This window comes from Tamandua tetradactyla, chromosome X, assembly GCF_023851605.1.
Source record: "Tamandua tetradactyla isolate mTamTet1 chromosome X, mTamTet1.pri, whole genome shotgun sequence".
NCBI lineage: Eukaryota > Metazoa > Chordata > Mammalia > Pilosa > Myrmecophagidae > Tamandua > Tamandua tetradactyla.
The window spans coordinates 63845844-63871565 of NC_135353.1; the positions used below are offsets into that span (position 1 = coordinate 63845844).

The 25722-nt window shown below is 46.8% G+C and overlaps 2 protein-coding genes across 4 annotated transcripts in view; one reads left to right on the forward strand and one right to left on the reverse strand.

Moving 5' to 3' along the window:
* The window catches only part of NCBP2L (nuclear cap binding protein subunit 2 like), a 106231-nt gene extending 99052 nt beyond the window's left edge, over positions 1 to 7179 (reverse strand). The window contains 1 exon segment of the mRNA XM_077146972.1: positions 7107 to 7179. The gene's annotated coding sequence lies outside the window, so the exon portion shown is untranslated.
* TSC22D3 (TSC22 domain family member 3) overlaps positions 1 to 25722 on the forward strand; it is a 64882-nt gene that overhangs the window by 22053 nt on the left and 17107 nt on the right. The window lies entirely within an intron of this gene.

Below are 25722 nucleotides of genomic sequence, written 5' to 3' on the forward strand. Positions count from 1 at the left end.
AAGAACTAATGACTGTTTTCCTAGCTCCTCAGCTTAGGAAGCAAGGGGTGGCCCATGCCAAGACTGGAAACCCAGTAGGGAAGGTGAATGCCACCCAGGCTCCAGACCTAGTCTTTCCTCATCAGCTTACAGTTCTTGGATCCCTGTACTACATGGGAAGAGATGAGTATGAATCCTGGGGAAATGCCTCAGTCTGAAAAGAGATTGCATCTACCTTTTTGTAAACCTAGTTGCCAAATCTTGAGTACAGGAAGCAGGTAGATCCCTTGGTAGGATTTGCTTTTGACACTCCTTTTCCTCCCCCATTCTCTCTTCTAGCCCACACTCCCTCAAACTACCTCCAGCTGCTCAGAACTCCCACCTATAGGATAACAACTCATGTTCCAGAACTTCCCTGACCCCCTGTTTCTCTTACCCCATGCTCCTCAGGGCCTTGGTTTCTGCTAATGCCAATGGGAATACAGTGATTCAAGCTAAGGTGTAAATGACCAGCAGTAACTCAGTGTGCTCCCCAACCCAGGTCGTAATTCTATTTAAACATGTACCTTCAAAAGAAATAAGGAAAGTGTGAATTGTAGGCTCACTGATGGGCTAGTGGAGCTGAACTTTTTGAGTAAGATCCCTCTGGCCCTCAAATCATCCCATGTAGGCAGCCACTCTCTATATATATGTATATGGCCATCCCTAGGGATCTGGTTGACTTTAGCAGAGGGAACAGGGGAGGGAACATCTGGCTATGTCCTCCCTCTACCCCCATAGAAGCCCATGCAAAGGGAGGGTGAAGATTGGCAGGGTTAAGTTCCCAGTTTAGCTTGTACATCAGGTAGCTGAATTCTACCTAGGCCTCTGTTCCCTGCTCCCACCAGCCAGGCAGACACTTTTGGAGGATGCGGGGAAGAAACTAGAAATCCCTGCGCATGTGCACCTGACTCAGTTGGCTTTTTAAATACCTGAGTATGCAAGGAGGCAATTACTTGTAATAACAAAACCATTCTCACTTGAAGGGAGGAGCTCTAACTACTAATAGACCAAGGGTTACAGTCCTTTCAAGGGGTCTGTTGCAAAGCTCTTTTTGGCTCATTTGCTTTTCTTTCCTTCTTGAGCTCTATTCTCCTCTAGGCCCCTCAGGAGCACTCTTTTCACCTCCTTCCCAGTGTCTGTGTTCACACAGGCTTATACAGGGGAAGTAACCCCTAGCCAAGCAATTCTCTCATCCAACACATTTTCCAAGATTGTCCCAATGCTCCCTTCCAGAAGACCAAGGACAGAAATTGTCTCGGCTGATGTTATGACCTCTTCCCCTCCGCCCAAGCACACCGGAATTCCAAGTGCTCTCGTTTCCTTCGAGCACAAATGGCTTTTGCTGCTGATCATCTGCTCTGGGTTACCCATTTCCTGCTCAGCCCTGGCACAGTAAACTTTTCTCTGTAGCACTACTTTAGGGCAGTTTGAGAAGGAGCTCTAGGCCACCACATGTGGAAAAGGAATCAGGGGAAGACACATGTGGAATAAGAATTTCCTAGAGAAAGATCCCCTGATCTTTCGTAAATGGCCTTGGTAATTTAGAAATACATGTGCCAGATGATTCTAGGATGCCAGCATAATTTACTCTAAGGTGTTTTATTATTATTATTATATCCTCACAATTTCAGTGACTCTATAGAAATCCCTGACACTGTTCCATATGCTTCAGGAAATCAGAAACCACCCATTTCCTGGGTGTATGAAAGTCTTAGGTACATAGACCCCTATACAGCTTGGATCCTCAAATTTGTGTCTGCAGTGTCTAATCAATTTCTTCCTAGTCAGACAAATGCATCCTGTTGCTGAGCTGTTTGGGTGGGAAGATGGGAAAAATAGGGCAGGTGCTCCAGGAGGGATCTGTTCTCAGTTTCTCCATTCCTCTGACTCCCTAGCTCACCCTCCTTGTTCTGTGTCTCTTGTTTCTAGGTCCCAATCCTAGTCAGGCCCAATACTCCCCTACCTGTAATGCTGGGTCCACAGTTTTACCCACCAGACTCACTCTGCCACCTCACTTGCCATGTCCACTGCTCCTCCTCTACTCGGCCCTTGGGCTGGCGGCCGGTTTCTGTCTGCCTGGCCCCTTAGCCCACCTAAAAATGTCTGGCCAACTCCTTCCTCCTCACCAAGTCAGGGATGTTATTCATAGTTAGGCCAGAGGTTGGAAGGAGCTGCTTCAGCCAACACATTCTGCGGAGCAACTCCATCCTCCTCAAAGCTAAATTAGAAAGCAGGAATATTGCTCATGTTCATTTGGTCTGGGGCTTTGTTTTACCCTTTCTGGACCAATGTTTTATAGGCCTTCCAGCACTGATCACCAAAACTGCAAACCCATTCTAGAGTAATCCGACAGTGCAGGCCTGGGACCTTAGACAAAACTGCCAAGCAGACAAAAGGTGTTACATCCCCTCTATCTGCCTTTTTATGGTATATGAACCCCCTGTGTCCTGTACCCCAACTCCTCCATTGCCCAGGATGCAGCTGTCCCCTGGATGCCCAGAAAAGTAGGCATTAGGTAAGAGCTCCTGTTCTACCATCACAGTTTTCCAGTGTGCTCCTTTGGAGCCCTGGGGATCTACTGGAGTGAACTCAGTATCAGTCCCCTGGGGGAACCCAGAAACTGGGGCTCCATGCCCCTAATGCCCAACTTCTGCCAAATTAGTTCTGCTTTCATCTGTTCTATAAATTGGGTTTTCCTGTTGGAGAGACAGGGTCCTTTTTTATTTTTTCAATCACCTTAAGGCTTATTCTCTCAATATCAAAAGTAACCCTATTCCAGGAGGGCCACAGTGGCTCAGCAGGCAGAGTTCTCACCTACCATGCTGGAGACCCGGGTTCGATTCCTGGTGCCTGCTCATGGGGAAAAAAAAAAAAGTAACCCTATTTCTAACTTTCCAGAAACCTACAACCTCCAGATGGGTCCCTGGACCAGATAAGTCCTGAAATGCAGAAGGGCCAGCCTCTCCAGAACATCAACTAGTTCCATCCCCTTATCCCATATTATTGAAAGCCCCTTCCAACGTGAAAAAGTTAGAATGGGCATAGCTCAAATACCCCTAAAGAGTGGGAGAAAGATTAAAGAGAAGGTAGGATTTAACAAGTGAGTGTGATTGCTGAATCATTATATTGATATTTCTTTACATCTTCAGTAGCATAGAGCAGCTAGAAGTAAAAACCTAAAACTGGAATTGTAACCCATACCAAACTCTAAAATCTGTTCTACAACAAATTGTTGTGATGTACTTAGAAAGTCATTGCTTTTTTGTATATCTGTTATTTTTCACAAAAAAGAAAAGAAGTTGATTGTGATAATAAACGTGCAGGTATATGTGAAGCATTGATGGTACATTTTGGATGATTACATGATATGTGAATATAAAATATATACCGATATACAAATGTTTACTCATGAAAAAAAAGTAACCCTATTCCATGCCATCTTCTGTCTCTGAACTCTGCTAGAGGACATTAGGGCATAATGCTAATCAAATAACAATCAAATCCCTACTGCTGTGTTAGCTGGCTACAGGCTGACAGGGAATGCCAATACCTTTGCCCAGTTAAGATGGAAAGAAGAGCAGGCAGGTTGGCACTCTGCTCATCATATCATGTGGCTGCCTCCCCACCCATCATTAATAATAATCCCTTACATTTACATAACACTACAATTTCCAAAGCACTTTCACAGACTTTATCTCATCTGATCCTCTCAAAAGCCTGAGAAGCCCGCCAGGGCAGGGGCTGCTATTTACATTTTACAGACTGGGCAAGACTCTCGAAACCATTTAATCATTGGTCTCTCTGAAGAGTTTGCTAAAAGGAACTAGTCAGTGTGCACTGAAGGGCTGGTTAAAAGAAACAAGAGTTGGAACAAGGGTTATAAAAGGAATGACGGGGGAGGGAGTTGAGGCAGAAGGGAACAACAGAACCTACAGTTTCGCCAGATCGACCAGCTATGTTTGTGCAGTATTTCTTCAAGGGTACAGAACTTTTGTTTAGGCCAATCCTAGGAGGCAGAGAGATTTTCTCTTCTACATGACAGTGGTTACTGCATCTCCTGCTCCAGTCACTGTCTCCACCTTGTCTCATCCCCACTGTACAGTCCTGACCTTGTCACACCGCCCTTTTGAGGCTTATAGAGCAGTATTTCAAGTCCCAAAACTGGAAAGGCCCATAGAGATCATTTAGTCCAACCCCTCATTTTACAGGCCAGGAAACTGAAGCCCAGAGACAGAAAAAGTCTTGCCCAAGGTCACACAGAGAAGCAGAGGCAGAGCTGGGCCAAAACCTCTATCACCTAACTTGCAACCCAGAGTGCTTTCCACTGTAACACACTGCTGATGTGCACATGCATGCACGCACGCGCACACGTGTGTGTTTATGTGGGTGTGGGTGTATGGAGGGATATGAAGGAGAGCTGTGTGTGGTGCCAGAATGCCCGTCTGGAGAGCTGCTGCGACCTGGACCTTGTACCCAGGTGTAATGGCTGGGGGTTAAAGCCCGTTTATAGGGCCTGGGATATAATAGGGTGTGAGAAAAACAGAGTTCAGGGTTTCTCTCCCGAGGGGATTCACCCATATAAACTGCTCCAGGTAATTAAGATCCCAGAAGAATTGGCAGCTGCTTGCTGAACAAATTAGACTCTGCCTTTATGGGCATGTTCTGTGCTGGAGATCAGAGGGCCCTCCCTGATGTTTGGTTCATTAGTCATTGTTCCCTGTCAGAGCAAGCACTCAGAAAATTGGATGTCTGGCAACAGTCTGTATTCAGAAATTCAATAGCAGGAGCAGCAACAGCAACAGCCGAGTGTCTGGGACTGTGCTCCATGCACAGTAGGTGCTTGAAAAATGCTTGTTAGCTAACTAATGAACTGAGTAAAGAAAGCCTTTAGTCCTTCGTGCTATTCAGAATGAAACAGTGTCAATAACAGATCTGATTGCTTTTCAGCAGAGCCACACTGGAACTTTTTAATGGGCAGGCTGGCAGGAATTGGATGAAAACTCCCTGAACCCTAGATTTCCTATGCTGATTACACGACATAGATCACAGAACCCACCATTAGATGTTGCACTACATTCTGCTTCTGTCTAATAGACTCACTGCTCCTCTCAGCTTGCCAACAACTTCCTTCTAGTCAAATCCAAAAGCCTTTTCCCAGTCCTAGTCTCCTTTTGCCAGAACAGAGTAAGCCTGGCTAGGGAGAAAATGAGGTCCCAGGGCATCTGTGCTAAGGAGGAAAGAAACAGCCTCCAAGAGGACATAGAGGACTTTAAGATCAACTTTTCCTTCTTCACCATTTTGTCACAGGCCAAGCCTGCCACGTTAATTTGGGCAGACATTTTAGTATTCTTCTTAAATGTCAGGGAAAGATTTTTGTTTTTGTTTTGTTTTGTGTCTTATACTAAATGTTCTTAGTTCAAAATACCCAGGATTCCTTGCAAAGGTCAGCTAACATACCAAGACCAAGAGAATCTTAGAAGCTTTTGGCAGTCACTAAAGGTTACTGCTGGTGTCTTGTCTATAGGCCAAGGGAGTGAACTCTCTGAGGGATTTCAAGTGTCCTTGATGGACTTTTCCACCGTGCCGAGAACTGGTAGAAAAAGTACTTCTCGAATTCACCTGCCCATACAGTCACTCCTTCAAATTCAGTCCACCAAGGAAGAAAGCACTAAGGATTTATTGAGCACAAACTCCTTTTGCCTTTGTTGGAAAGGAGGATGTGTATGAGTGTATGTGTGTGCATACATGTGGAGGGGTTTTGGTAGTACTGTGGATATCTATAAAAAATATCTGCTTAAATTATGTGCAAAAGAAATGAATGAAAAATGTATAGTAAACATATTTATGTGGGAGTGAGGGAGTACCTGTGATTGTGAAGGAACAGCTGAGGGATATCAACTGGAAAAATTATTGTTCTTGTGTGTGTGATGTATGTGTGTGCAACTTTGTGTCTATTCTTGTATATTGAGACTTGAGAGTCTAGGTGAGGACAATATATGTGAAGGGGTGTGTGTGTGTATAGTGATTGTTTGAAAGGGTGTATATTTCTGGCCTATCCTCAAGCCTTGAGCTTGCCTGAATTCTAGAACCTCTTGGCCCCTATTCCCTTTTCTCCACTCCCAGAGCCTCCTTAACTTCTCTGTCTCTGCTTCCTTCTTCTACGGAAGATATTTTCCATCATATATCTCCCCTATCTCTGTTTCATAATTGCTATCATCCTCATCCCCTCCCATCCCACCTCTCAGGCAATCTGCAGTCTTTTACAACAAGGTGGGAATGACTCCTCCTTTAAGGGAACATGGAGTTCAATTATTGGGAAACAATCTCTGAGCCAATGAAATGTCTGCCTAAAGATTGTTCTTGGATCAATGAAAATCCTATGGGTCACCCTTGGACAGATTAACATAGTTAAGAAATGTAATATAGATATTCAATCCTAGAATTTTGGTGAATTAATGAAAACCTTGTTTTTAGTTCTCTCAAAAAGGGAAATCATTTATTTTCTTTAGTCTGACCCTGTGCCTTCAAGAGAACTCTTATTCTGTGAAAATAGTGGCTGAGGTAAGCAATTCACACATACTTGTGAAATCTAAGCAGATTATCTCACCAGTGGCTATAATGGTAATAAACTAAAGTGACCTAGGTTTAAACAAACAGATGTTTGGAGCTGACAATTGAAGTGCAAACATGACCCTAATTAATGATTTGGTAAGTAGTGAGTGGTTCATTCTTTAGAGATATTAACTAAATTCTCAGTTTTAGCTGTAACACATGTCTCCAGGCAACCTTTGTTTTCTTCCTGTTGGAAATTAAAGATTTTTAGCTACTCAGTCTGTGAAGTCACTTTTGAAGCAAGGGCCCCCTTCAATGTAGGAGAGAAGAGTAAACCTGGAGACAGTTCTGATTTGAATGTTTTAGGATAAGTAAGTCTATCAGGGTTCCCATCCATAAATGAATGTGTCCACTATCAAAACCGATCCCTCTATATCTTCTGATAAATAAATCTGTAAACAAGGGATATGTTAATAAATATTAATGAACCAACATGATATCTAATTTCAAATAATTTCCTGTCAATAACTCACTCTGGATCCAAAGTAGACTTGTAGCTGGATTCAGGAATACTGCCACTTCTGGAAGGGAACCCACAAAGCAACCTAGTTGCCAAAGAAACTGATGAAACAGAATAAAGAATGCTGGGAAATGGAATGCCTAGCTCCTGGGCTTAATGGCCACTTGATGTGAGGCACCCCACCCTTGTCCCAACAGCCTATTTATTATTTCAGCAAGATGGGACAGAGAGGGGGTGGTTAAGTCAACTGACATGCTGGCTTTGGGTGGCCCTCCCTTCAAGAATAGCTCTTTCTTTGCTGCAATGGAAACATCCAGCTGCAGATTTCCGTCATCACTGGATACACTTGCAGATGAATTCAGAAATTATACTGGCTTCCCCAATTGTTGTCACTGAGTTGAACAAGCACTATTGAGATTGTGCCCACACCACTGTACTGGGTACCACAGGAGGAGGGAAGAGGAAGGAGGGGAAGAAAAATATATACTTCCCACCCTTGAGGAGCTTTGAGTCAAGATGGGGAGAGGGAATACATGCAGAGAAATCACTCAAGAACAATTCTAAAGAAACATGTCCACAGATGCACTATAATGCATACCAGAATGTCCCATAAAATGAAGAACTCTGGCATTAGGTTGAATTAGGTAGAAGATGCAACTGTCTTAGCCCAGGGTTTCATGAATGGAAGTTAAGAAGGGTTCTTTTCTAACTGTCTATCACACTCCTCAGCAAGAACAAGGGGAATGGAGGTGGTTAGAGTAGGTTCCCAGCATGCTTTAAGTATTGAAAGTAATGGACATGAATGTCTTCCATGTGGAGTTCTTTATTTTAATGGTGCTTCTCCTAGACATCCAAGTCACCCTGTCTCAGAAAGCAGCATGTGATATCTCCACACTGGCCATAGTGAAAGGTTGGTGGCCTGCAGTAGTGAAGGGTTAGCCACGTCAGAGAGGGTGGGGCAGCAGTATTGGTGGCCTCAGCTTCAGCCTCAGCCCATAACTTGAGCACAGACATGGTCAATTTAATTTTGGCCTGAGTATACGGGGGTCAGCTTTGTGGATCTTGCTATCTGCCTACAATCTGATCCCAGTGCTTGTTCAAAATTGAGAGCTACCCATGGCCTATCTTGTAGAAGCTGCTAGACAACTCCCATACACCCACTTTCTCTTCCATGTTCATTTCAGGGTACATACACAGATCTCAGCTGGAGTATTACAGCTGGGCTTGGAGGAAGCAAGATGGACTTTGAATTCCAAAGGAGTGTCAAAGGCCACATACAATGAATTTGTCCCCACATTGCCCCATACCCCTTCAACTAGTGGAAAAAATTAGGACTGTGCTTCCATCTTCTCCCAGAGCACGAGCCCACAATAGAAAGGACACTCTAGGATGGGTGAAGGCAAGCAGGGTTCCCCAACCCAACTCAGCTTGGTATTGAACCCTTGGGCTGATGCTCACCTGGTCCAACAGCTGTCAACAGGCCTATCTGTTGACAGGCAAAAGAGAGAGTATTCACAGTCCCCTACCAGCCTCATGATGATCTCACCAGGCTGCACTGCCCACTCTAACTCTGCACCTGGATCTACTGGTTTTAGGCCCTCACATTCCTACTTGGGCGTCAGGTTGGTATATCTCCTTCTAATCATGGCCAGAACCCCAGAAGTCTTTGGAACACTGCCCTGACTTCTAGTCCCAGCTCTTCTGCTAAGCACTGGAAGTATTTTCCCCTCTGGGCCTTGATTTCCCCATATGTAACTTGAAATGACTGGACTAGATGATCCCTAAGGCACCTTCTAGCTCTGCTGCCCTGTTAGTCTGTGTGTCCTTCCTTTTCTTACTGGGTAAACACTTTTATTTGGGGGGAAAACAAGAGACCTTTGAGGACGTTCAGTTTGGAAACTGGTCCAAAGTTCCCAGTCTGTGTTTTTTTTGTGTGTGTTGTGTTTGCTTCTTCCAAATTGGTTTCTCCTGTACCTGAAGACCAATGACCACTCTGGTGTGGGCCCACAGGTCAGTTGGTGGGTCAATATTCATGGCCACCTGGGACCCCAGAAACCCTGAGCTGCTCATCTCAGGCTGGCAAGAGGAAGTTCTGTTGCTTCTGCTTGAGCCACCTTTTCCTGCTAGGCTGGGGAAGGTTTGGTGACCAGACCTCCTTGGCAGCAGCAAGAACTGACCCAGAAAGGTCCCCTCTGTTCCCCAGCACTGTGGGGCTGGCCGTGTGTGGGAATGGGTGCTATTCTTGGGGCTTCCAAGGAGTAGGGATTTCTCGGGGATGATTAGAAGAGCCCATGCTGATCCCTGGGTGGGATCAGGTTCCCCTCAGGAATCTAAGAAACTCAGACAGAGGCCCTGTAGGGGCTTCTCAAACCAAAGTTTGGTGGGGGTAGGGAGGTTTGTCATTAGGCTGTAAATGAGCCTTGGGGGAAAGGAAGAGGGAAGGGGCCCTGCCACACACTGTTATTGCTGGAAGAGACCTTGGGGGCCATTAGCACTGGTCCTCATTTTACAGAGGGTGGGTGGAACAATCTCCAAAAGCCAGTGGTTGGAGGGAGGAATTGCTGTTCGTGTGTGATCACATGACACTGGGACTCCCTGTATTTCCCAGTCCTTTCCCAGGGAACATTAGTAATCTGGAAGAGCCTAGGCTGGGAGAAATGTGATAATGTGCCACACAGAAGGCAGTGTCATCCACAACAAACAAGCAGAAACTCTCAGAAAAACAAGCATACAGTTTCACAAACTCCCTCCCTCCCTCTCTCTCACATTCTCACACACAGTCACACACTCACACACACACTGACATACATATGCCTGCAAGTGTATGCCTAAGCATCATCACACACCTGCCCCAGGCTCTTGAACACGGCTATGTCAAGACACCCTACTGGCCCAGCCCACATCACCTACTGACACAACTCACTTCACTTAGGTATGGGGGAGGGACAAGGTTCCTTGGAAAGGGAGGGGCATTTCTAAAGCCTACAAAAAAAAAAAAGAAAGAAAACAAAGCAAGGCTGAAGTCCTCCCACGGGCGGGCTCGTGCTCCGGGTGTGCTTTTGCAGGCCAGAAACTACAGAACTGGGAGTACTGCCAAGTGCTTTATCAAAGGAAACAGCCCGCCCAACAGCTGGAGATGGGCTCTTGCCAGCTGTGTGTGCCTCTCTGTCTCTCCTCCTTTTCTCTCCCCTTCTCTTATCTCCATCCTCTATCTCCTTTAGCCTTGCACTTTGCATTGGGAGAACCCACAGACAGTCTTCCTTGGACCACAGAGTGCCCTTGAAGCTGAGTGACTTAGCAAGATCACAGCTGGGGGTGAGGGTGGGGGTGGGGCTGTCCTTGTTATGGAATGTGCTGCCCAGAGGCCAGGCTCCTGGCACTGGGCAAGGGGCTGCTGGGCAGTGAGTACTTCTGCTGCAGCTGGAGCCTTGGAGAGATATAGTAGAGTAGTCCCTCCTTAGCTGGCTTTTCTCCCATGGTGGGAGGCAAGTGGCTGGCTGGGCTGTGTGTGTTGGTGGCAACAGGGTGTTTTCCAGCAACCTCAGCAACTTTGCTATCCATATTCATTAATTAGTTAATTACTTGGATTAATTTCTCTAAGCCCTGGGTTCCCCAGAGGGGAGGAAACAATGAAGGGGTGGAGGAGAGCTCTGAAGAAGGCTGTTCTCCCTGCTTTGGTGTAGGGGTGGGGGTCCCACTGCCAAACTGAAGGAGAGTGAGAGCAAGGGTAACCTTTTGTGGCTTCAACCCTTCTCCCAGCTCTGACCCATTTCAGGGTCACAGTTTACCAACTAAAGTGGCCAGCACAGTCCTGAGAGGCTGCTCCAAGCTAGAAGCAACCCACTGGAGAATGGGACCAACTGGGGCTGCCTAGCTCTGTGAGCAGCAGTGCTGGGCTCCAGGAGCTGAAGGCAGCAGCCCCATCCCTGTGGAGGCCCAGGGACTTTGTTCTATTCTCTCCATACAGCCTGCAACCCTCGCCTCACTTGACTCCTGGAGATGGTTCAAGGCAAACAAAACACCTCCCCCACCACCCGAGGCCTAGCCAAGCTTCAAGGGCAGGGTCCCTGTGGTGTTCCTCTCTCTAACCTCAGTGCCTGATGCCTGCCATGTGCTGGGGGCTTAAGTAATGTCTGATAACCTAGACTCTTGGGAAAATCACTTTAAAGTTTAGGTCTTAACAAGTGAGAGGCAGTAACTTGGTCTGTGTGTGTTCCCCAAGATTGCTATGTTGGGCTTATTCGTTCTTTAACAGAGTTTTACTGAGGGTTCCAGTGAGATGGCAGGCACCATGTCAGGAGTCATGAGGATTATCAAGAGGGGTGCGGCGGCAAATTTAGATATGCTGGAATCTAGTGGGTTTTCAGCTGCCCATCCTCCCTCTCACACTGTCTTCCACCATCATGGTTCTTCTCCCAGGCCAATCTCTTTGATCTTTCCTCCTATCCCTCTTTTCTCTCTTTCCGTGGGGCTTCTTGTACGTTTCTATGCTTAGTCCCAAGTGGCCCTGTGGTGTCATAAGCACAGGCTCTGCTGCCAGATAGACCTCAATTTGAATCCTTATTCAACTATTTACTACCTGGGGTACTTTGGGTAAATTATTTAACTTCTCTGAGCCTCAGATTCCTCATCTGTAAACTGAGAATGATACGAGTAATACCTACCCTGTAGGATTTGGAAAGAGTTCATTGAAATATATCTATAAAATGTATTGAACAATGACTGGCACAAAGTAGACACTAAGCAAATGTAGCTCCAGTTGTTTATCATTACCTTGTGTATGCCTGCGTGATTGCTCGAGGGGGTCTACCACATATACCTGGGCTGACCATAGACAAACCAAAGACCCTGTCAAGACCCTCAGAAGACTCCTTGGCAAGTCTATTTCGGCTCTGGCAATCCCAGTCTGGGTGAAACACGGTACAGGAGTCGAGAGCCCAAGGGAGATTTCAAGCCCTTATTCCTGTTTCTGTCTCTCCCAAGTTGGGCATCCCCTCAGGCCATAGACAAAGCTCCTAGGCATGGGACTAAATGTCTTCTGGGAAGCTCCACCTTCCTCACAACTTCTTTGGATTTCGCTTCCTTGTTTCACTCATTTGGGGTCTTCCTTGTCTCACCTTTCCACTCCACCCTATGCTTCTAACAGATATGCCCTTGCTGCGTTTCCCCCCAGAGTTTTGTCAACCTTGCATGTATCTGAAAAGACCCAGCTTGGACTCATAGGGACCATTTCTATCACAGCCTGCTTAGACAATCTCCCTGAGGACATGTGTCTGTATGTGTGTGTGTGTCTGTATGTGTATGTGTATGTGGAGAGAGAGCCTACAGTCTTATGACATCAAGATTTCTCATTCCTAGTCCAAATACTGATTACTCAACCTTCCATGATCTGCAGCCTGATAGCTGGGCAGTCAAAAGAAGGCTGTATGAGCATTCACAAGATTTGGGATCTAGTTGGTTTCTGGGGCTTGGCCCCTCCAGTTCCCTCACAGGGGCACTTCCGATGGTTGGCACCAGCACCATGTCAGCTGCACGGAGCAAATGGTGTGAGAGAGGAGATTCCAGGTCTTCTTTGGCTATGGCTGACTCCTTATTTCCTCTCCTTTCCCAGTTTGGGAGCATTTGTTGCTTTCTGAAGGGCCGGGCAGTGCCAAGACCACAATAAACAGCTTGTCCAGTACACACAAGCTCTTTGGACCCTGAAATGTCAGCTGGCCAACTGGCGCACAGCTAGACCCTGCTGCGTGCCGTTTGCATCCGGCCCTGACAATGCCGCTCAGCACTTGTAGAACCATGTGTCATAGCAACAAGGCTGGGGGTGGGGACCCCACAGTGACCTGGCCCTAGCTCTGGGAAGCCAAGCTCAAGGGCTGCACTTGGGGCCCCCTGTGCAAAAGTGACTGCCTTAGCGATGCAGCTTCGTGGCATTCAGACCAGCAAAGTGGCCTGTCCTCCAGTCCCCACCCCCACCCCAAGCCTAGGCCTGGCCCCAGGGGCAGCAGATAACCAGACTCCCTATGCCCCATATAGTTGAACTGTTGACCAATGTTAGAAGTAACATCTCGCCCAGTGAAAGCTAGAAAGGGTGGGACATATGCCTCCAGGGTTGCAGACATAGCACAAAGGGCAAGAGAGGAGAGAGAAAAGCAGTGGGGTCTGGTGGCAAGACTGCCAGGCCAGGATCCAGGAAACCTGGGCTCTGGTCCCAGTCCCTGCCACCAACTCCCTTGGCGTCCTTGAGCAAGATCACCCAGAGGGCAGGGTTGGGGAAACAGGCACAGAGCCAAGACCTTGCCTCAGAGAAGATGAGCTGTGAAATCTAGTTCATGCATTTAAGAGATGAGGTGTATAACTAGGAAAACTTTCCATTGAAGAGCTACTAAGTTGCCTTTAAATGCTATGGATGCATCCTGACTGGCAATGGTACCACACTGAGGTGTCCAAACGATATATCAGAATAAAGAGAGCTGCTTCTTCTAAAATGTCTTGTCCTTTACCTTGCTTGGGAGACCAACAGACAGGGATCCCTGCTGCTAGGACTCAGGGCAAAGAGTACAGTTGCCCCTTAGCTATGGAATGCCCTGAGATTGCCCTCACTTTTGCCTCTTTCAGCCTCCCAGGACAACTTTCCTGGGGGTCAATACTTGTTCCTAGTCGGAATTTATATGGAAGGAGAATCTCCCAAATCACTACTCCAGATGCCTAGGTCTCAATACTCCAATACTCTCATGCCTGCTAACTCTCCGGACCCACCTTCCATATCTCATCCCCAAGCTTCCTCTATCTGGTAGGAACAAATTTGCTATTTCAGTTGGCCCTGTGTGCTTGGTGGGAGCTCATGGTGTGCAATTGTCCCGGCCGGCAGGACGATCAACTCCTGTGAGGGAAGAATGAAATGGGACAAAGAGACGCGAAGAATGGCAGCAAGACAAATATTCTGATCAAGCTGCAAACGTTTATTGAAAAGGCTGGGTATATATATACTCTAGGAGAGGGGGTAGCTAGTAGGAATAGGTGACGATCTCTAATTGGGTGAATAAGGACAAAGGGATGATTTGGGATTGGTGACTGCTGTTGCTAGGGCAGAGGGCAGATGTACGGTTAGTACTTTTGGCGCGAACTTTAGGCTCGAACTACTATTACTTCCATGAAGAAGGCTGATTATAGTTTAGGCTGTTCTTTGTTTCAGCCCTGGTGGCCATGTTGCATGTTTCCGGCATCGCTGAGGGTGGAATTTATACATGCTACCTTAATTGTCCCCAACATGCAATAGTCTTCAATAGCACAAAACACAGTTGATAGAACCTACCAGTGTCTGACAGAGTAGGTGCTCAATGAATATTTGTCAAATGGATCCAATCTGGCATAAATTCAATATACTTTCATATAAAGGATTTTATTTAAAATCAGGCTCTATGGTAAGACCATTTTGGGAGCAGTAAGAAGAAGCCCTTTTGTCACCATGCAAATAACAACATAGGGCCAGCCAACCTCTGTGTATATGGAGGGAAGGTAGGGTACACCCATTTGGGGTGTCTGGGAAAACAGCCAACATCTACTCCAGTCTGAAGGCCTTAGACACTTCCCAGTGCAGGAAGACCCCGTGGTGTTGTCAACTTGACTTTCTAGTTGTTCTCTTTCTTAGAGCAGGCCCAGTGTGGTAAATTTGGGTCAGGGCTGAGCTTCCAGAATTTCTACTGGAACTTATTCCAAACCAGGTGCCAATCACCAGAGAGGGGCTTGGACCTGACCAGCATCACCTGAGGAAGCCAAGAGTCCCTTGGCGAGAGTCTTTGCAAGTCACTGATACCTCAGCATACCCCCTCTCCCACATAGCTTTAGGGACTCTGGAAGCTGTGTGCTAGCTAGCCTCTGCAGCATCCCTTGCCAGATTCCTGAGTTGCATGTGCCTTCAGAGCAGGGTGGGTGAGAAAGAGCAGCACAGGAGGAAAAAACAAACAGAGGAAAGGTCTCTGGGTCTGTTGACGTTGTAAGTGCTATTGATTTTACAAGATTTTTCCATTGGGAGGACAGTGAACTGACCTCGTTTTGCAGCTGACTCCGGCTTTGACGCCACTGTCTAGGCCATGAACCGAGAATCTGGGAGGCTATGGCTTTATCTCAACATATACTTGATAGTCACCACTCCCGGCAAGGCCAGGCTGGGGGCCTCCCAGGATGAGATGTGGTAGGATGTGGGTGTTTACCGGCTTCTCTGCTCTTTCCACCTTTCTCCAGGGACACAGTGTGACCCTGGGCCTGAGTAGTTGTCAATCTTGCTGGGCTGTGGAGGAGGGTGGCTTGTTAACCAAGATGGACCATAGTAACAAAGCTAAAGCAGAAAAAGAATGGTTGAAAGAGCACTGAACTAGGAGTTGGGGACTTGGACTTGAGTCCAGCTGTGCCACTAATTAGCTGTCTGATTTCAGGCAAATTACTTCCTCTTTCCTCGTCTCAGTTTTCTCATCTGTTAAGTGATAGGTAGAGCTAAAAAATCCCTTAGGTCCTTTACAGCTCTAAAATCCAGCAGGTTTATGAAAAATGCAAAAGTTAGGAAGGTAGAGAAGAATATAAAGAAGATGGGAAGGAGCAAGAATGAAAAATTCCAGTAGAGTATAGAAGGGGAAAAACAGGAGCGAAAGAAAGATGATGCCTCAGGGTGTAGTGGAAATAGTATGAGCGTACACCCTGGAGGCCTCAATCTTATTCCCTATTCTTCCACTAATGATCTGTAATGACCTTACGCAAGTCACTTCCCTCTTTGTACTTCATTTAAGTGAGAGGAGTGAGTTATCTCCCTGTCACCCAGATTACTTTGCTGTTGAGAAAACTAGATAAACACCTGGGAAGCAACTAAAAAATAAAATCAGTGCCCTGAAGTGTGACATGGACAGTGGGTACCTTTGGAATGGGGCAGATGATGGTGGCTGCAGGGCTAAGACCTTACTTAAAGGGCAAGGGAGCTGAGTAAATGAGCAGTGGCCCAGGAGTCAGACAGACCTGGATAGCATATCGGCTCTGCCTTGTGTAACTACATGACCCTAGGCAAGTCATATGTTCTCTCTGAGTTTCAGTTTTCTCCTCCATAAAATGTGGTAATTGAACTAGTTGATCCTCAAAGTTCCTTCCATCTCTTTCAAAATGTGACAAAAGCAAAGCAAAACAAAAAGTAGCCAAAAAAAAACAGAAGACGCCAAGTAGGCCAGGAGAAAATTGTGTGTTCCAGGAGGAAGCCAGCCTATACTATTTAGACATATGCCAGGAGAAAAAAAAATAATGGCATTCCTGGAGCAATAGTGGGCTGAGGAAAGAAGAGGGAGGTGTCTGGGAAGAAATGAGCGAGGGGAAGTCATCTCAAAGGAGTGATCAGAAGGAACACAAGATTATGTTTGATGAGCGAGGGTTTGTTCTGAGGGCATGCTGGTGAAGGGCCACAGCCTGACAGGGAGGTCCTAAGTGGGTCCTGGACCAGATGTTGAGGGTGGTGAGCACTATAACAGACTCACCAAAGGTGAGACCTGAGTGGATGGTGGGGAGATCCAGCACTTTCAAATTGGCAGGCCTTCTTCCATTGAGGCAAGTATGGTCAAGGGCCCATCACTTAGTCTTTGATACTCTTGGATTTTGCATGTTACAGGTTTCTGCCCTGGACCAGACTCAGAATCTGAGCAGGTGTGGAATCCAAGGCCCTGAGAGGGAATTCAATCTGCCTGGGTTCATATGGCAATTTCATGGCAGGGGCAGGAGCAAAATCAAGTCTCTCTCCAGTATTTTTGTGTGATCCCTGTTTCATCCGTTGGATGTGCTTCAGCAAATCCCCAGTTGGAATTATTGGCCTCTTAGAAGATAATGGAGGGGAAAAAAAATCCAGTTCCAGGTTACTGAGACTCTCAGATCCTTGGGAGGCTGAAACATGCTGGCTGGTGGTGCCTAGGGGACCCTTTGGCTGGCAGGGCCTGTGCTGGGAGCAGGGGCAGTGAGTGCTGGGTAGAGGTAAAGAGTGTGGGTTTTAGAGTCAACTGGGTTCCCAAATCCCATCTCCCCCTCTTGGGCTAGTCACAACCTCCTTGAGTTTCTCCTTCCTCATCTTTAAAAAGGTTGTTTGCTGTTGTTGCTGTTTACATAAGGCTATTGTGAAAAACAAATGAAATAATGCATAGAAAGTGCTTGGCACAGTGCCTGGTACATAATAAACCCTCAATAAGTTGTAACTATTGTTATCATCATTACTCTTACTATTACTGGTAATATGATAGTTTGTGATCTTTCTTTCCAACCTTCCCACCCCCAGTGCCCTCTGCCCTCACTTGCCTCAGAATCCCGGCCACAGCTTCAGCTGCTGAGCCTTGGCACTCTAAGACCACATTCTTCACGTCTGTTATAGGACCAACTTTCCCCTCTCCAGAGGTTCCCACTTCCTGCCAACCTGCCTACCAACATGGAGCCCCAGCAGCAGGCGGAGGGAGGGAGACAGGTGACAGGGACCAACAAAATGAGGCCATGCATTTCCGTCCTGTCACCAGTTCCCTGGCAAGGTCACCTTTTGCTTCTAATTTCCTCTTTGGGGGAGTGGAGGGTTGAAATGAAACCCTGAAGTGGCACGGGATGGGAGCAAAGGCTTTGCTCCCACAACTGGGAAGAAACTCTCTCCCCAGTAATTTCCAGGCCAAGAGACAGTCCAGCCAAGGAGAATATCATTGTCTTGTTTAGGAGCAAAGCTATTAGACTGGAGGTGTACTGTGGTGGACCTCATTCTCCAGCCCCTAGGCTGAAGGCCAAGAGCCCCCAGTTCTGGAAAGGAAAATCATCTTCAGGTTTCCTCAGGTGACAAGACTCTTGGGTGTGGCCCTGCAGAGGGCGCTGTTTGCTTGTGCTGGAAAATTCAGAGGATGCCCCAAACTGCTCCCCAGCTTCTCATCCCTGAGGGGAAAGTGAGAACACCAGAGAAATTCTGTGGCACAAGGCCAGGAAGGCCGGAAATCACATTTGAGGTCGTAGAAATGAACAAGTCTGGGTTAAGAGACAAAGGGAAGATGGGTGAGAAGAGCAGGTGTGTGCAGCCTGCCTGTCTTAGAGGTGAAGCAGGCAATTGTCTATCTGGCAAGATTTCAGGGGCCCCAAAGCAGACTCCACCCCCAAAATCTCCCCCGTCCTATGTAACCAAACAATGTGGTGTTTCTTGAGCACATCCTGGGTGTTCCGCATTGTATTCAGCAATTTGTGTAGCAATTTGCCAACTTCAGCCATTACCCACCCCAGAGTCCATTCCTTGTAAAAGTTTTGATGGGGAATGGCTGAAGTCAGGGCTGGGAAAGCGGTATCATTAGGCACACAGACGGCTTTGGGCAGCCTGAGAGGGAGAAAGTGTGGCGAGAGGCCCTTGGGTAGTAAAGGAAGGCCTGAGGGCCACAAGGTGGGTGGTGAGCGATATGGGGGTGGGACAGGAGACATTCTTAAAGCAGGGTAGAGGTGTATAGGAGACCAAATTTGGCTGAGGGCCAAGCCCTGGAGGAGAAACCGAAGATGGGACAGAAGAAAGGTGCAGGCCTAAGGCATGCTGGTATTTCCCATAGGGGGCTCTAGTATCTAACCTGGACGAGTCTTCCAATCACAGCAGGAGGAGACAACAATTCCTGATAGTTGTTCAGGGCTTTGCCATTTAAAAAGCCCTTACACACACACACACACACACACACACACACACACAATGTCTCCTTTAATTTTCATAACAGCACTGTCAAGGTGGGTAGGGCAGGGGCAGTTATCCCCATTTGACAGATGGAGGAACTGAGACACAAGAAAGATTAAAATACTTGCTCAAGGTCACACAGAAAGTTTTAACAGCAAAGATACGGCCTCAACTTTGGTCTCCCAATTCCTGGGGCAGTGAAGTCCAGAATTCGCCTAACAAATCACCTCCACATTGTTATTTCAGGAATTCTGTGAAGGACCCCTGCCCCATAAATATCTCTCTCTCCCAGCTCACTAATATCTGAAATTTCCCTCCTCGTTGTTTAAGATTGAGACTTTGGCCCCTGTTGAAACGTGAAAGGGTAAAAAGGCACTGGAAGAAAGGGGAGAGGGGTATCAGGGTGTGGGGGAGCCACAGAGAACACCTAAGCACCTCAGAATAATACTTGGGAGTGCTTCTAGGAAAGGACTGGGGAATGGAGTGGGGTGGGGTAGGGCTGAGGGTGTGTTAGGAAGAATTGCGTCAGGGTGTGAAGGCAGGCGACACAGGGAAGAGTGGCGGACAAGTCTGCTCAGAAGCCTGCCTGGGAGAGCTCAGCGGATGACTGCACCAGCCTCAACCTGAGTCCTTGGAGACAACTCCCATGTAACCTCGGGGAGGGAGGAGAGGGGAAGGGAAGGACGGTGGCTGGATGAGGAAGCAGGTTGGTTTCTGAAGCTGGGGCTGTGGAGGGATGGGGGTGGGGGGAGTTAAGCAGGGAGCTGGCCTGGAGCCAGGGGCCAGTCCCAAGGGGGTGAGCAGAGGCTTGAGGGCTCTGGGCCCCATTCCAGCTCCTGACCTTGAGTCACCATGCAACTCGGCACTTTTCCTACCTCAGCCCAGACACCCCATCAGGTCTCTGTTATCTCGGCTTCCCTTTTTACAGAAAACTGTGTTAAAGTTACTTTCCTGGCTCCTCCTCCTGGCTGACCCTGTCCTTTCTACAACCCTTGCCCCCACTCCCACCCCCACGCTCCTTCAGCATCCTGCAAGCCTCCTGTGCCTCCTGGAAACTCTTTCCTGCTGCCTTGGTCTCAGATGCTACCGTTCCCCAGTGCAGGCTGTCCTTGCACCCAATGGTGCACAAACACATCCAGGTCCTGAGAGCCAGGGCCTGAAGGTTCACCCAGCTCTTGGCCTAGGCCTCTTGATTCATAGGTACAGCTGTAAATAGCTACATCTGAGGAGATGGAGGCAGGGATAATTAGAACTGGCAGCAACTTTAGAAGTCACTTTTGCCATTCATTCATTCTTTCATTGCTTCATTCAATTAGTCTATTTGTAGAGCATGTACTGTGTTCCAGACACTGTTGTAGATACTTGGGCTATAGCTCCTGGCTTCATAGATCTCCAAGTCTAAATAGAGGTGACTGTTATTCAACAAATAAGCATCCATATAAATATAAATGTACAGTACTGACCCCCTTATTTTGTACTTTAAGGGAAACCAGGGCTTAGAATGGTTAGAAAACTTTACCAAAGTTCTTCTGACTTCTGTTCTCGTGCTCTTTCCCCCATATTCTGGAATGAATGCACCACAAGTGAAAAGGAGTATTATTTATCCATATCCGTAGAGCCAACTTTACCTGTAGTCAGAGTAGAATGTGCCCTACTTGGTAAAAGTTGATGATCATTGAAAAGCAACTCCCCACCTCTGACTCCCCTCCCACAGCTGGATCTCTTCCCCATCCCCACCCCCACCCATGCCTAAAATTATACAGTTGACCCAAATCTTCGAGTTAAAGCCCCTGTGATCTGAGGGAGAAAAACCCATTAAGCCATTACTTGTCATTTACACAGCTAATTTCTCTGATTTGTCTTTAAGGGATGGCCCAAAGGCACATACCTTTGATTTGGGGGAGAGAGACCGGGAATCTCCCTTAAAAGGGGGCATTGCTAAGGAAGGCAGGAGCTGGATCCCTGGGAGGGGCCCCAGGGAACTCCATGCAGCAAGAGGGCACAGGTCTCTTAAGGAAACAGGCAGGAGGAAGGTACCTGAAAAGGAACCAGGAAGATTCTGAAGACAAACTCCTACCTCACAGTTTAGCCTGGGGACTAGGCCTACACAGACAGCATGATCCGTGACATTTTGTTTCAAAATATATGTTTACATTTGGTTTTTCCTTATACTAGATTATACTGAGTCTTTTGTCCCTTCCCCAGCCCTGTCTCTGGGTAGTTTGTACTGATTTGTGATTACTGTGGGGTGGGGTGGGGGAAGGTGGGGGCTTCCCTTGGGAACGGTTGAGCAGCTGGCCTTAACCAATCTGTCAGTCCCTGTTCTGAAATGCAGATCAATTCTGTCCTGGCATTCTAGGCGGTTGCTCACACTTTCAGAGAATTGCCTTGGGAATCCTTTAGCCAATGAAAAGAACTAGCCTCTGCCTGAGGGCTAACCCACCTTAAACTGCTAAGGGCCTGATTCGGATTCTTCTGCAGCTGTGATGGAGGGGGTTCAGTGAGAAGGGACAGTGGTGCAAATTCCAGTAGCTGCATGGAGTGCAGCCCTGCCTGGTAATCTCCTAAAAAAAAAAAAAAAAAGCTAGAGAGAGCCAGCACTTTAGAATCACAGTACAGGGGTTCAGATCCTTCCTTGGTCTTGTATTAACAGTGTGACCCCAAGCACATCGTTTAACCTCTCTGAGCCTCAGTTTCCTCATTCACAAATTGGGCTTAATGATAATATAGTCCCCAGCTCCTAAGACTGTTGACAAGATTTAGAAGGTGAGTACATATAAAGTTCTTAGTGCAGTGTCTGCTAAGGAAGCAATACATGGGAGTTACTGATGTTATTATTTGGGCCAGATGAGACTTTGAGATTTCCTAGTGATAGGTCAAGACCTAAAGACTGTGGATCCCTGCCCTCTTGTTAAATCAAGATCGTCATGTGTCAGGTTTGCATAAAGCAAGGCCCACCTGCAGGGCATTCCCCACACTGGTGACTCATGGGTGGGATGTGTTCCACCCACCTATTTTAAGCTGTTCTACATTTTCTTTCCCCTGACATGGATGTGTTTACACAGGGGAGGACAATCCCAGTCAAAACAAGATGAAAATACACTGCTGGCTAGAAGCCCCAGGCTAACTGGTTTCAGGTCCTTTCCCAGCTGTCAGCACCTCACAACAGGGCCACGGGGTGGGGGTGGGGGCTGATCCCAACCCTATTTCCCTGCCTCCCTCTATTGGCCCAGCTCTGCCTGGTGCCAGGCAGTCGGCCATCGCCTGGTCAAGTTAGAGGGGACCCCCGGGTCTGGAATTTCTCTAAAGTTTTACAAGCAAAAGAAGAAAAGGTGCTAAGGGGCAAAGGCAACGCCGGCTCTGGTGCGAGAGTATTGCTTATACTTCCAGAGCCACTTGGTGTACAGACAGAGAAGGCAACTGCCAACCTAAAGTGGTGACAAATGGCCCAAGAAAACTCCCCCATTGACATGCTGAAGTGCCTGGAATCCCAACCCCCCATTAGACTTATTCCTTTGGGTTAACAGGAGGCGCTTGGTAAAAGGAAATTACCCTAGGGAAGGAGAACCCAATTAGCCTCTTATTGGCCCCTGACCTTCTTTGCTGGGGATCCATTTCTCGGCTATGTCACCATATAAGTGAGAAGGTAGAGCTTAAGGAGGATGTGTCCACTGAGGGTGCCTTAATAAGCTAGCAAAGGCTGGCCAGGGGGCACTGAAGATAAAGGTCCTCAATTTTCCCAAGGCAGCCTTGCTCTTCACAGCATCTTCATGACACGTGGCTTTTATTTACCAAGAAGAAAAGGAGAGAAATAATCTCCTTTATCATAAACTCCACTGCCCTTAGATGTGTCTACTCAGAGGCAGTTTGGTTTCTTGACAGCAAATCCAGGAATATTTGGAAACATTTGTCAGTCCTCTGAAAGTCCTAGGCAGCCAGAATCCATTGTGATTGCCTCATCTAGGCAGCACCCCACCAATCAATACTTAGCCAGCCTGGGCCACTTCTCTCAGAAGCCCCATGTGATTCAAAGAAAGCTGAGCAGATCATCATGCTCTTGTCCTGAGAAAAATTAAGCAGCTTCCCTTCTGAAAGGAGCTTTTTATTTTAACAGAGATCCACAAGACTTCAGACCCAAGGGTGACAAATGGTGAGGTTTCCTTTATCTTGGCAGGGGTAGGGATATTTTTAGGAGGGAGTTTTATTCCCGTCTACCCCCCCCCCCGCCCCCGTCATTCCAGTTACATGGTTGTCACTTACTCAGGAACCAGGTCTGCTAGCCCTAAATCCCTCTTTGATATTCATGCCAGTTGAGATTTGGCTGCTCTGTTCCTGGGCATTATCACCTTCTACTGCTCCCTGTAGGTGAACTGTTCTCAATTGACCTAGCCCCTTTGGCTAAAGATGGAAACTGAGCAATGTCCCAGCATTAGTAGAGAACCAGGAGCACACACATGGCTACATTATCCATTTTACGTAAGAGGTTGCTTCTTGGTTCCAAGTCATTAGTGACCACTTACTCAATTTAACTGGTTTTTCCAAGCATGTTTGATTTTTACAGGTCTTTCATGATTTTAACTATAAAGTTTCTCTCAGATAGTGATTTTTTTTTAAATGGTAATGAAAGGCTAGTTCATGAGTTTGCCTATAGTTCTTCCCCATTGGGATCACTAGCAAACTTCTAACATTCATCCAATCCTTTTATTTATTTATTAAGAACATATTTACCGAATTCATACTGCATGCCAAACAGTAGTCCAGGCCCTGGAGGTATAGCAGTGAGGACGACAAGCCTCGCAGAGCTTATACTCTAGTCTAGAAAGCCAAGCAATGCTTGTTTGAGACTTTGAACTGCCCAATTTCAGTCATCATCCTATCTGGTTTATGTCTACTTGAAGGAACAGAGTTCTCAATGATTATTGATGTACCTCTGGGGAGGTTCTTAAAGTCAAACAGTTGTACAAGCTAGAAATCCTAAATACAGGTAAAGATCACTAAGACATACAAGAGAAAAAAAATTAAATACTGATTCCATTGTAACATCAGTGGGTGACTTGTGAAACCATGGAGAGAAAAATTGAACTGGACGGAGGTTAGAAAAACCAGCCTTTGAAAGAATATTGAAAGAGCTGCTCATTTGGGGAGCCGTTACTGCCAGTGGTGATTGGGGACTCTTATTCATCACACAAGTTATCCCATTCGTATGGTCGTCTTACTCTCCAAAGAACTCAGCTATGCCATCTACAGGGTGTCCATAACGTCATGGAAACACAGGCAAATACATATAATGTCATCAAGGATGTACATAATACTATGTGTCCAAGCTTTAGGGGGTCCATAAACATCTACACCTGTGTGATGTATATGTTCTGTATGTGGGGGGAAGGGGGTATTAGTCCCATTTCATGAATGAGGATCTAGCAGCATAAGGGGGTTAGAAGCCTTCTATGCCATCCTCCAGCTGACTAGTGACCAAGGTGGATAAAGAACTCTGGTGTCCTGTCATATTTTCTTCCCACTTGACCGAGTTCCCTTAGAATGGATGCTTAGAGCTACCTTCTCAGAAAGTACCACCCCTGGCATATGTACTAGGGAAGTCCTGCTCAATGCCCCTTATCATTATCTGTCTGAAGTCTCAGGACTAGCTCTGTGGGCCCAGTCCACTATGGAATAGATTTTTGAAGAGAGAGCTCCTAGTAACAGGCCCAATGCTTTCTGGATTATCTGCCAACCACGCACTGGCCACCGTTCCCCAAGATATCCAAGGAGCATAGGTGAAACTCGCTTCTCAACTTTTGAGCACGTAACTGTCTATACTTTGTCTGCTCCTCAGTTTCCATATTTACTTTAGCACTTCTGCAACTCTGTCAACAAACTCCACAGTATTATTAGTTTTAGCAAATAACAGATGTCAGAACTGTTGACCAGGATTCATTAGTTTGCTGTTAGAGTTTTATCCCAGGACATAGGAGTTACTGTTCCTCTTATTTTTTAGGGTGTATGAGCTTTGGTAAGATAACTTTCCTGGTCAGGCCCACCACACTCTGCTCAGTCTATAGGCCTTTAAGTCTGTTAATGCCCATTAAAGCCTTCATCCACAAAGACCTAGGCACTTCTCTCTTTGCCTGGTGACACAAAGACATCTGTAAGTAGATTCTTTTTTTTTTATGTATCAATGAAGTGCTTTGAATGTTTTTTGTTTGTGCTTTATCCTTACACTATTTCTGTGGGCTTCAAAAGAAATCTGTACTTGGTAAGGCAGCTTCAGTGCTTAACATTCACGTAGTTGAGAAAGGTTAGAGAAATGGTATTTTAGGTTGGCACTGCGAACGTCCGAACTTTGACCCCAAATATCTTTTTCTTCCAACCCCATCCCCAAAATTGACAGTCTCAATGAGCAAGAGAAAAGGTTAGAAGTGCCACTCTGTTGCTGACAGGCAACCAGGAAGTCCAAGCTGTATGTTTGGGGGTGGGGGGAGCATAGCCTTTGTTATTTAAACCCTAAACCTAACCAGCAGTATAAAATTAAATTAATATTTTAAAAAACACCATAACACAGCCCAGACTTGTACCGCAGAGAATAGCGAATTCCCCTCCTTTGGAGAGGAGAACAGGTGAACTGCTAAGGCAGCTCCTTGTCAGGGAAGGGCTCACAGCCATGGGATGGAGTAAGGATGATAGGGGCGGATGTGCTGGAGGCTGGGAGCAGGGTGGGTATGGGCATATTTGCAGAGACCCTGGTAAGTCTCTGTAGTCAGCCTCAGCAGATTCCTGAAGGGGGGATGAGTCAAACAGGTCCAGCTAAGCTGGGAATCGACCCACATTTGTCAGGGCTCTGACAGCTACACGGCTGGAGGAGAGCTGACTTCTGTAGAAGGGAGGTAGGGCTGGTTAATTGACCAAATGGTGCTGTTGGAGAAAAATCTGCCCCTCCCCATTC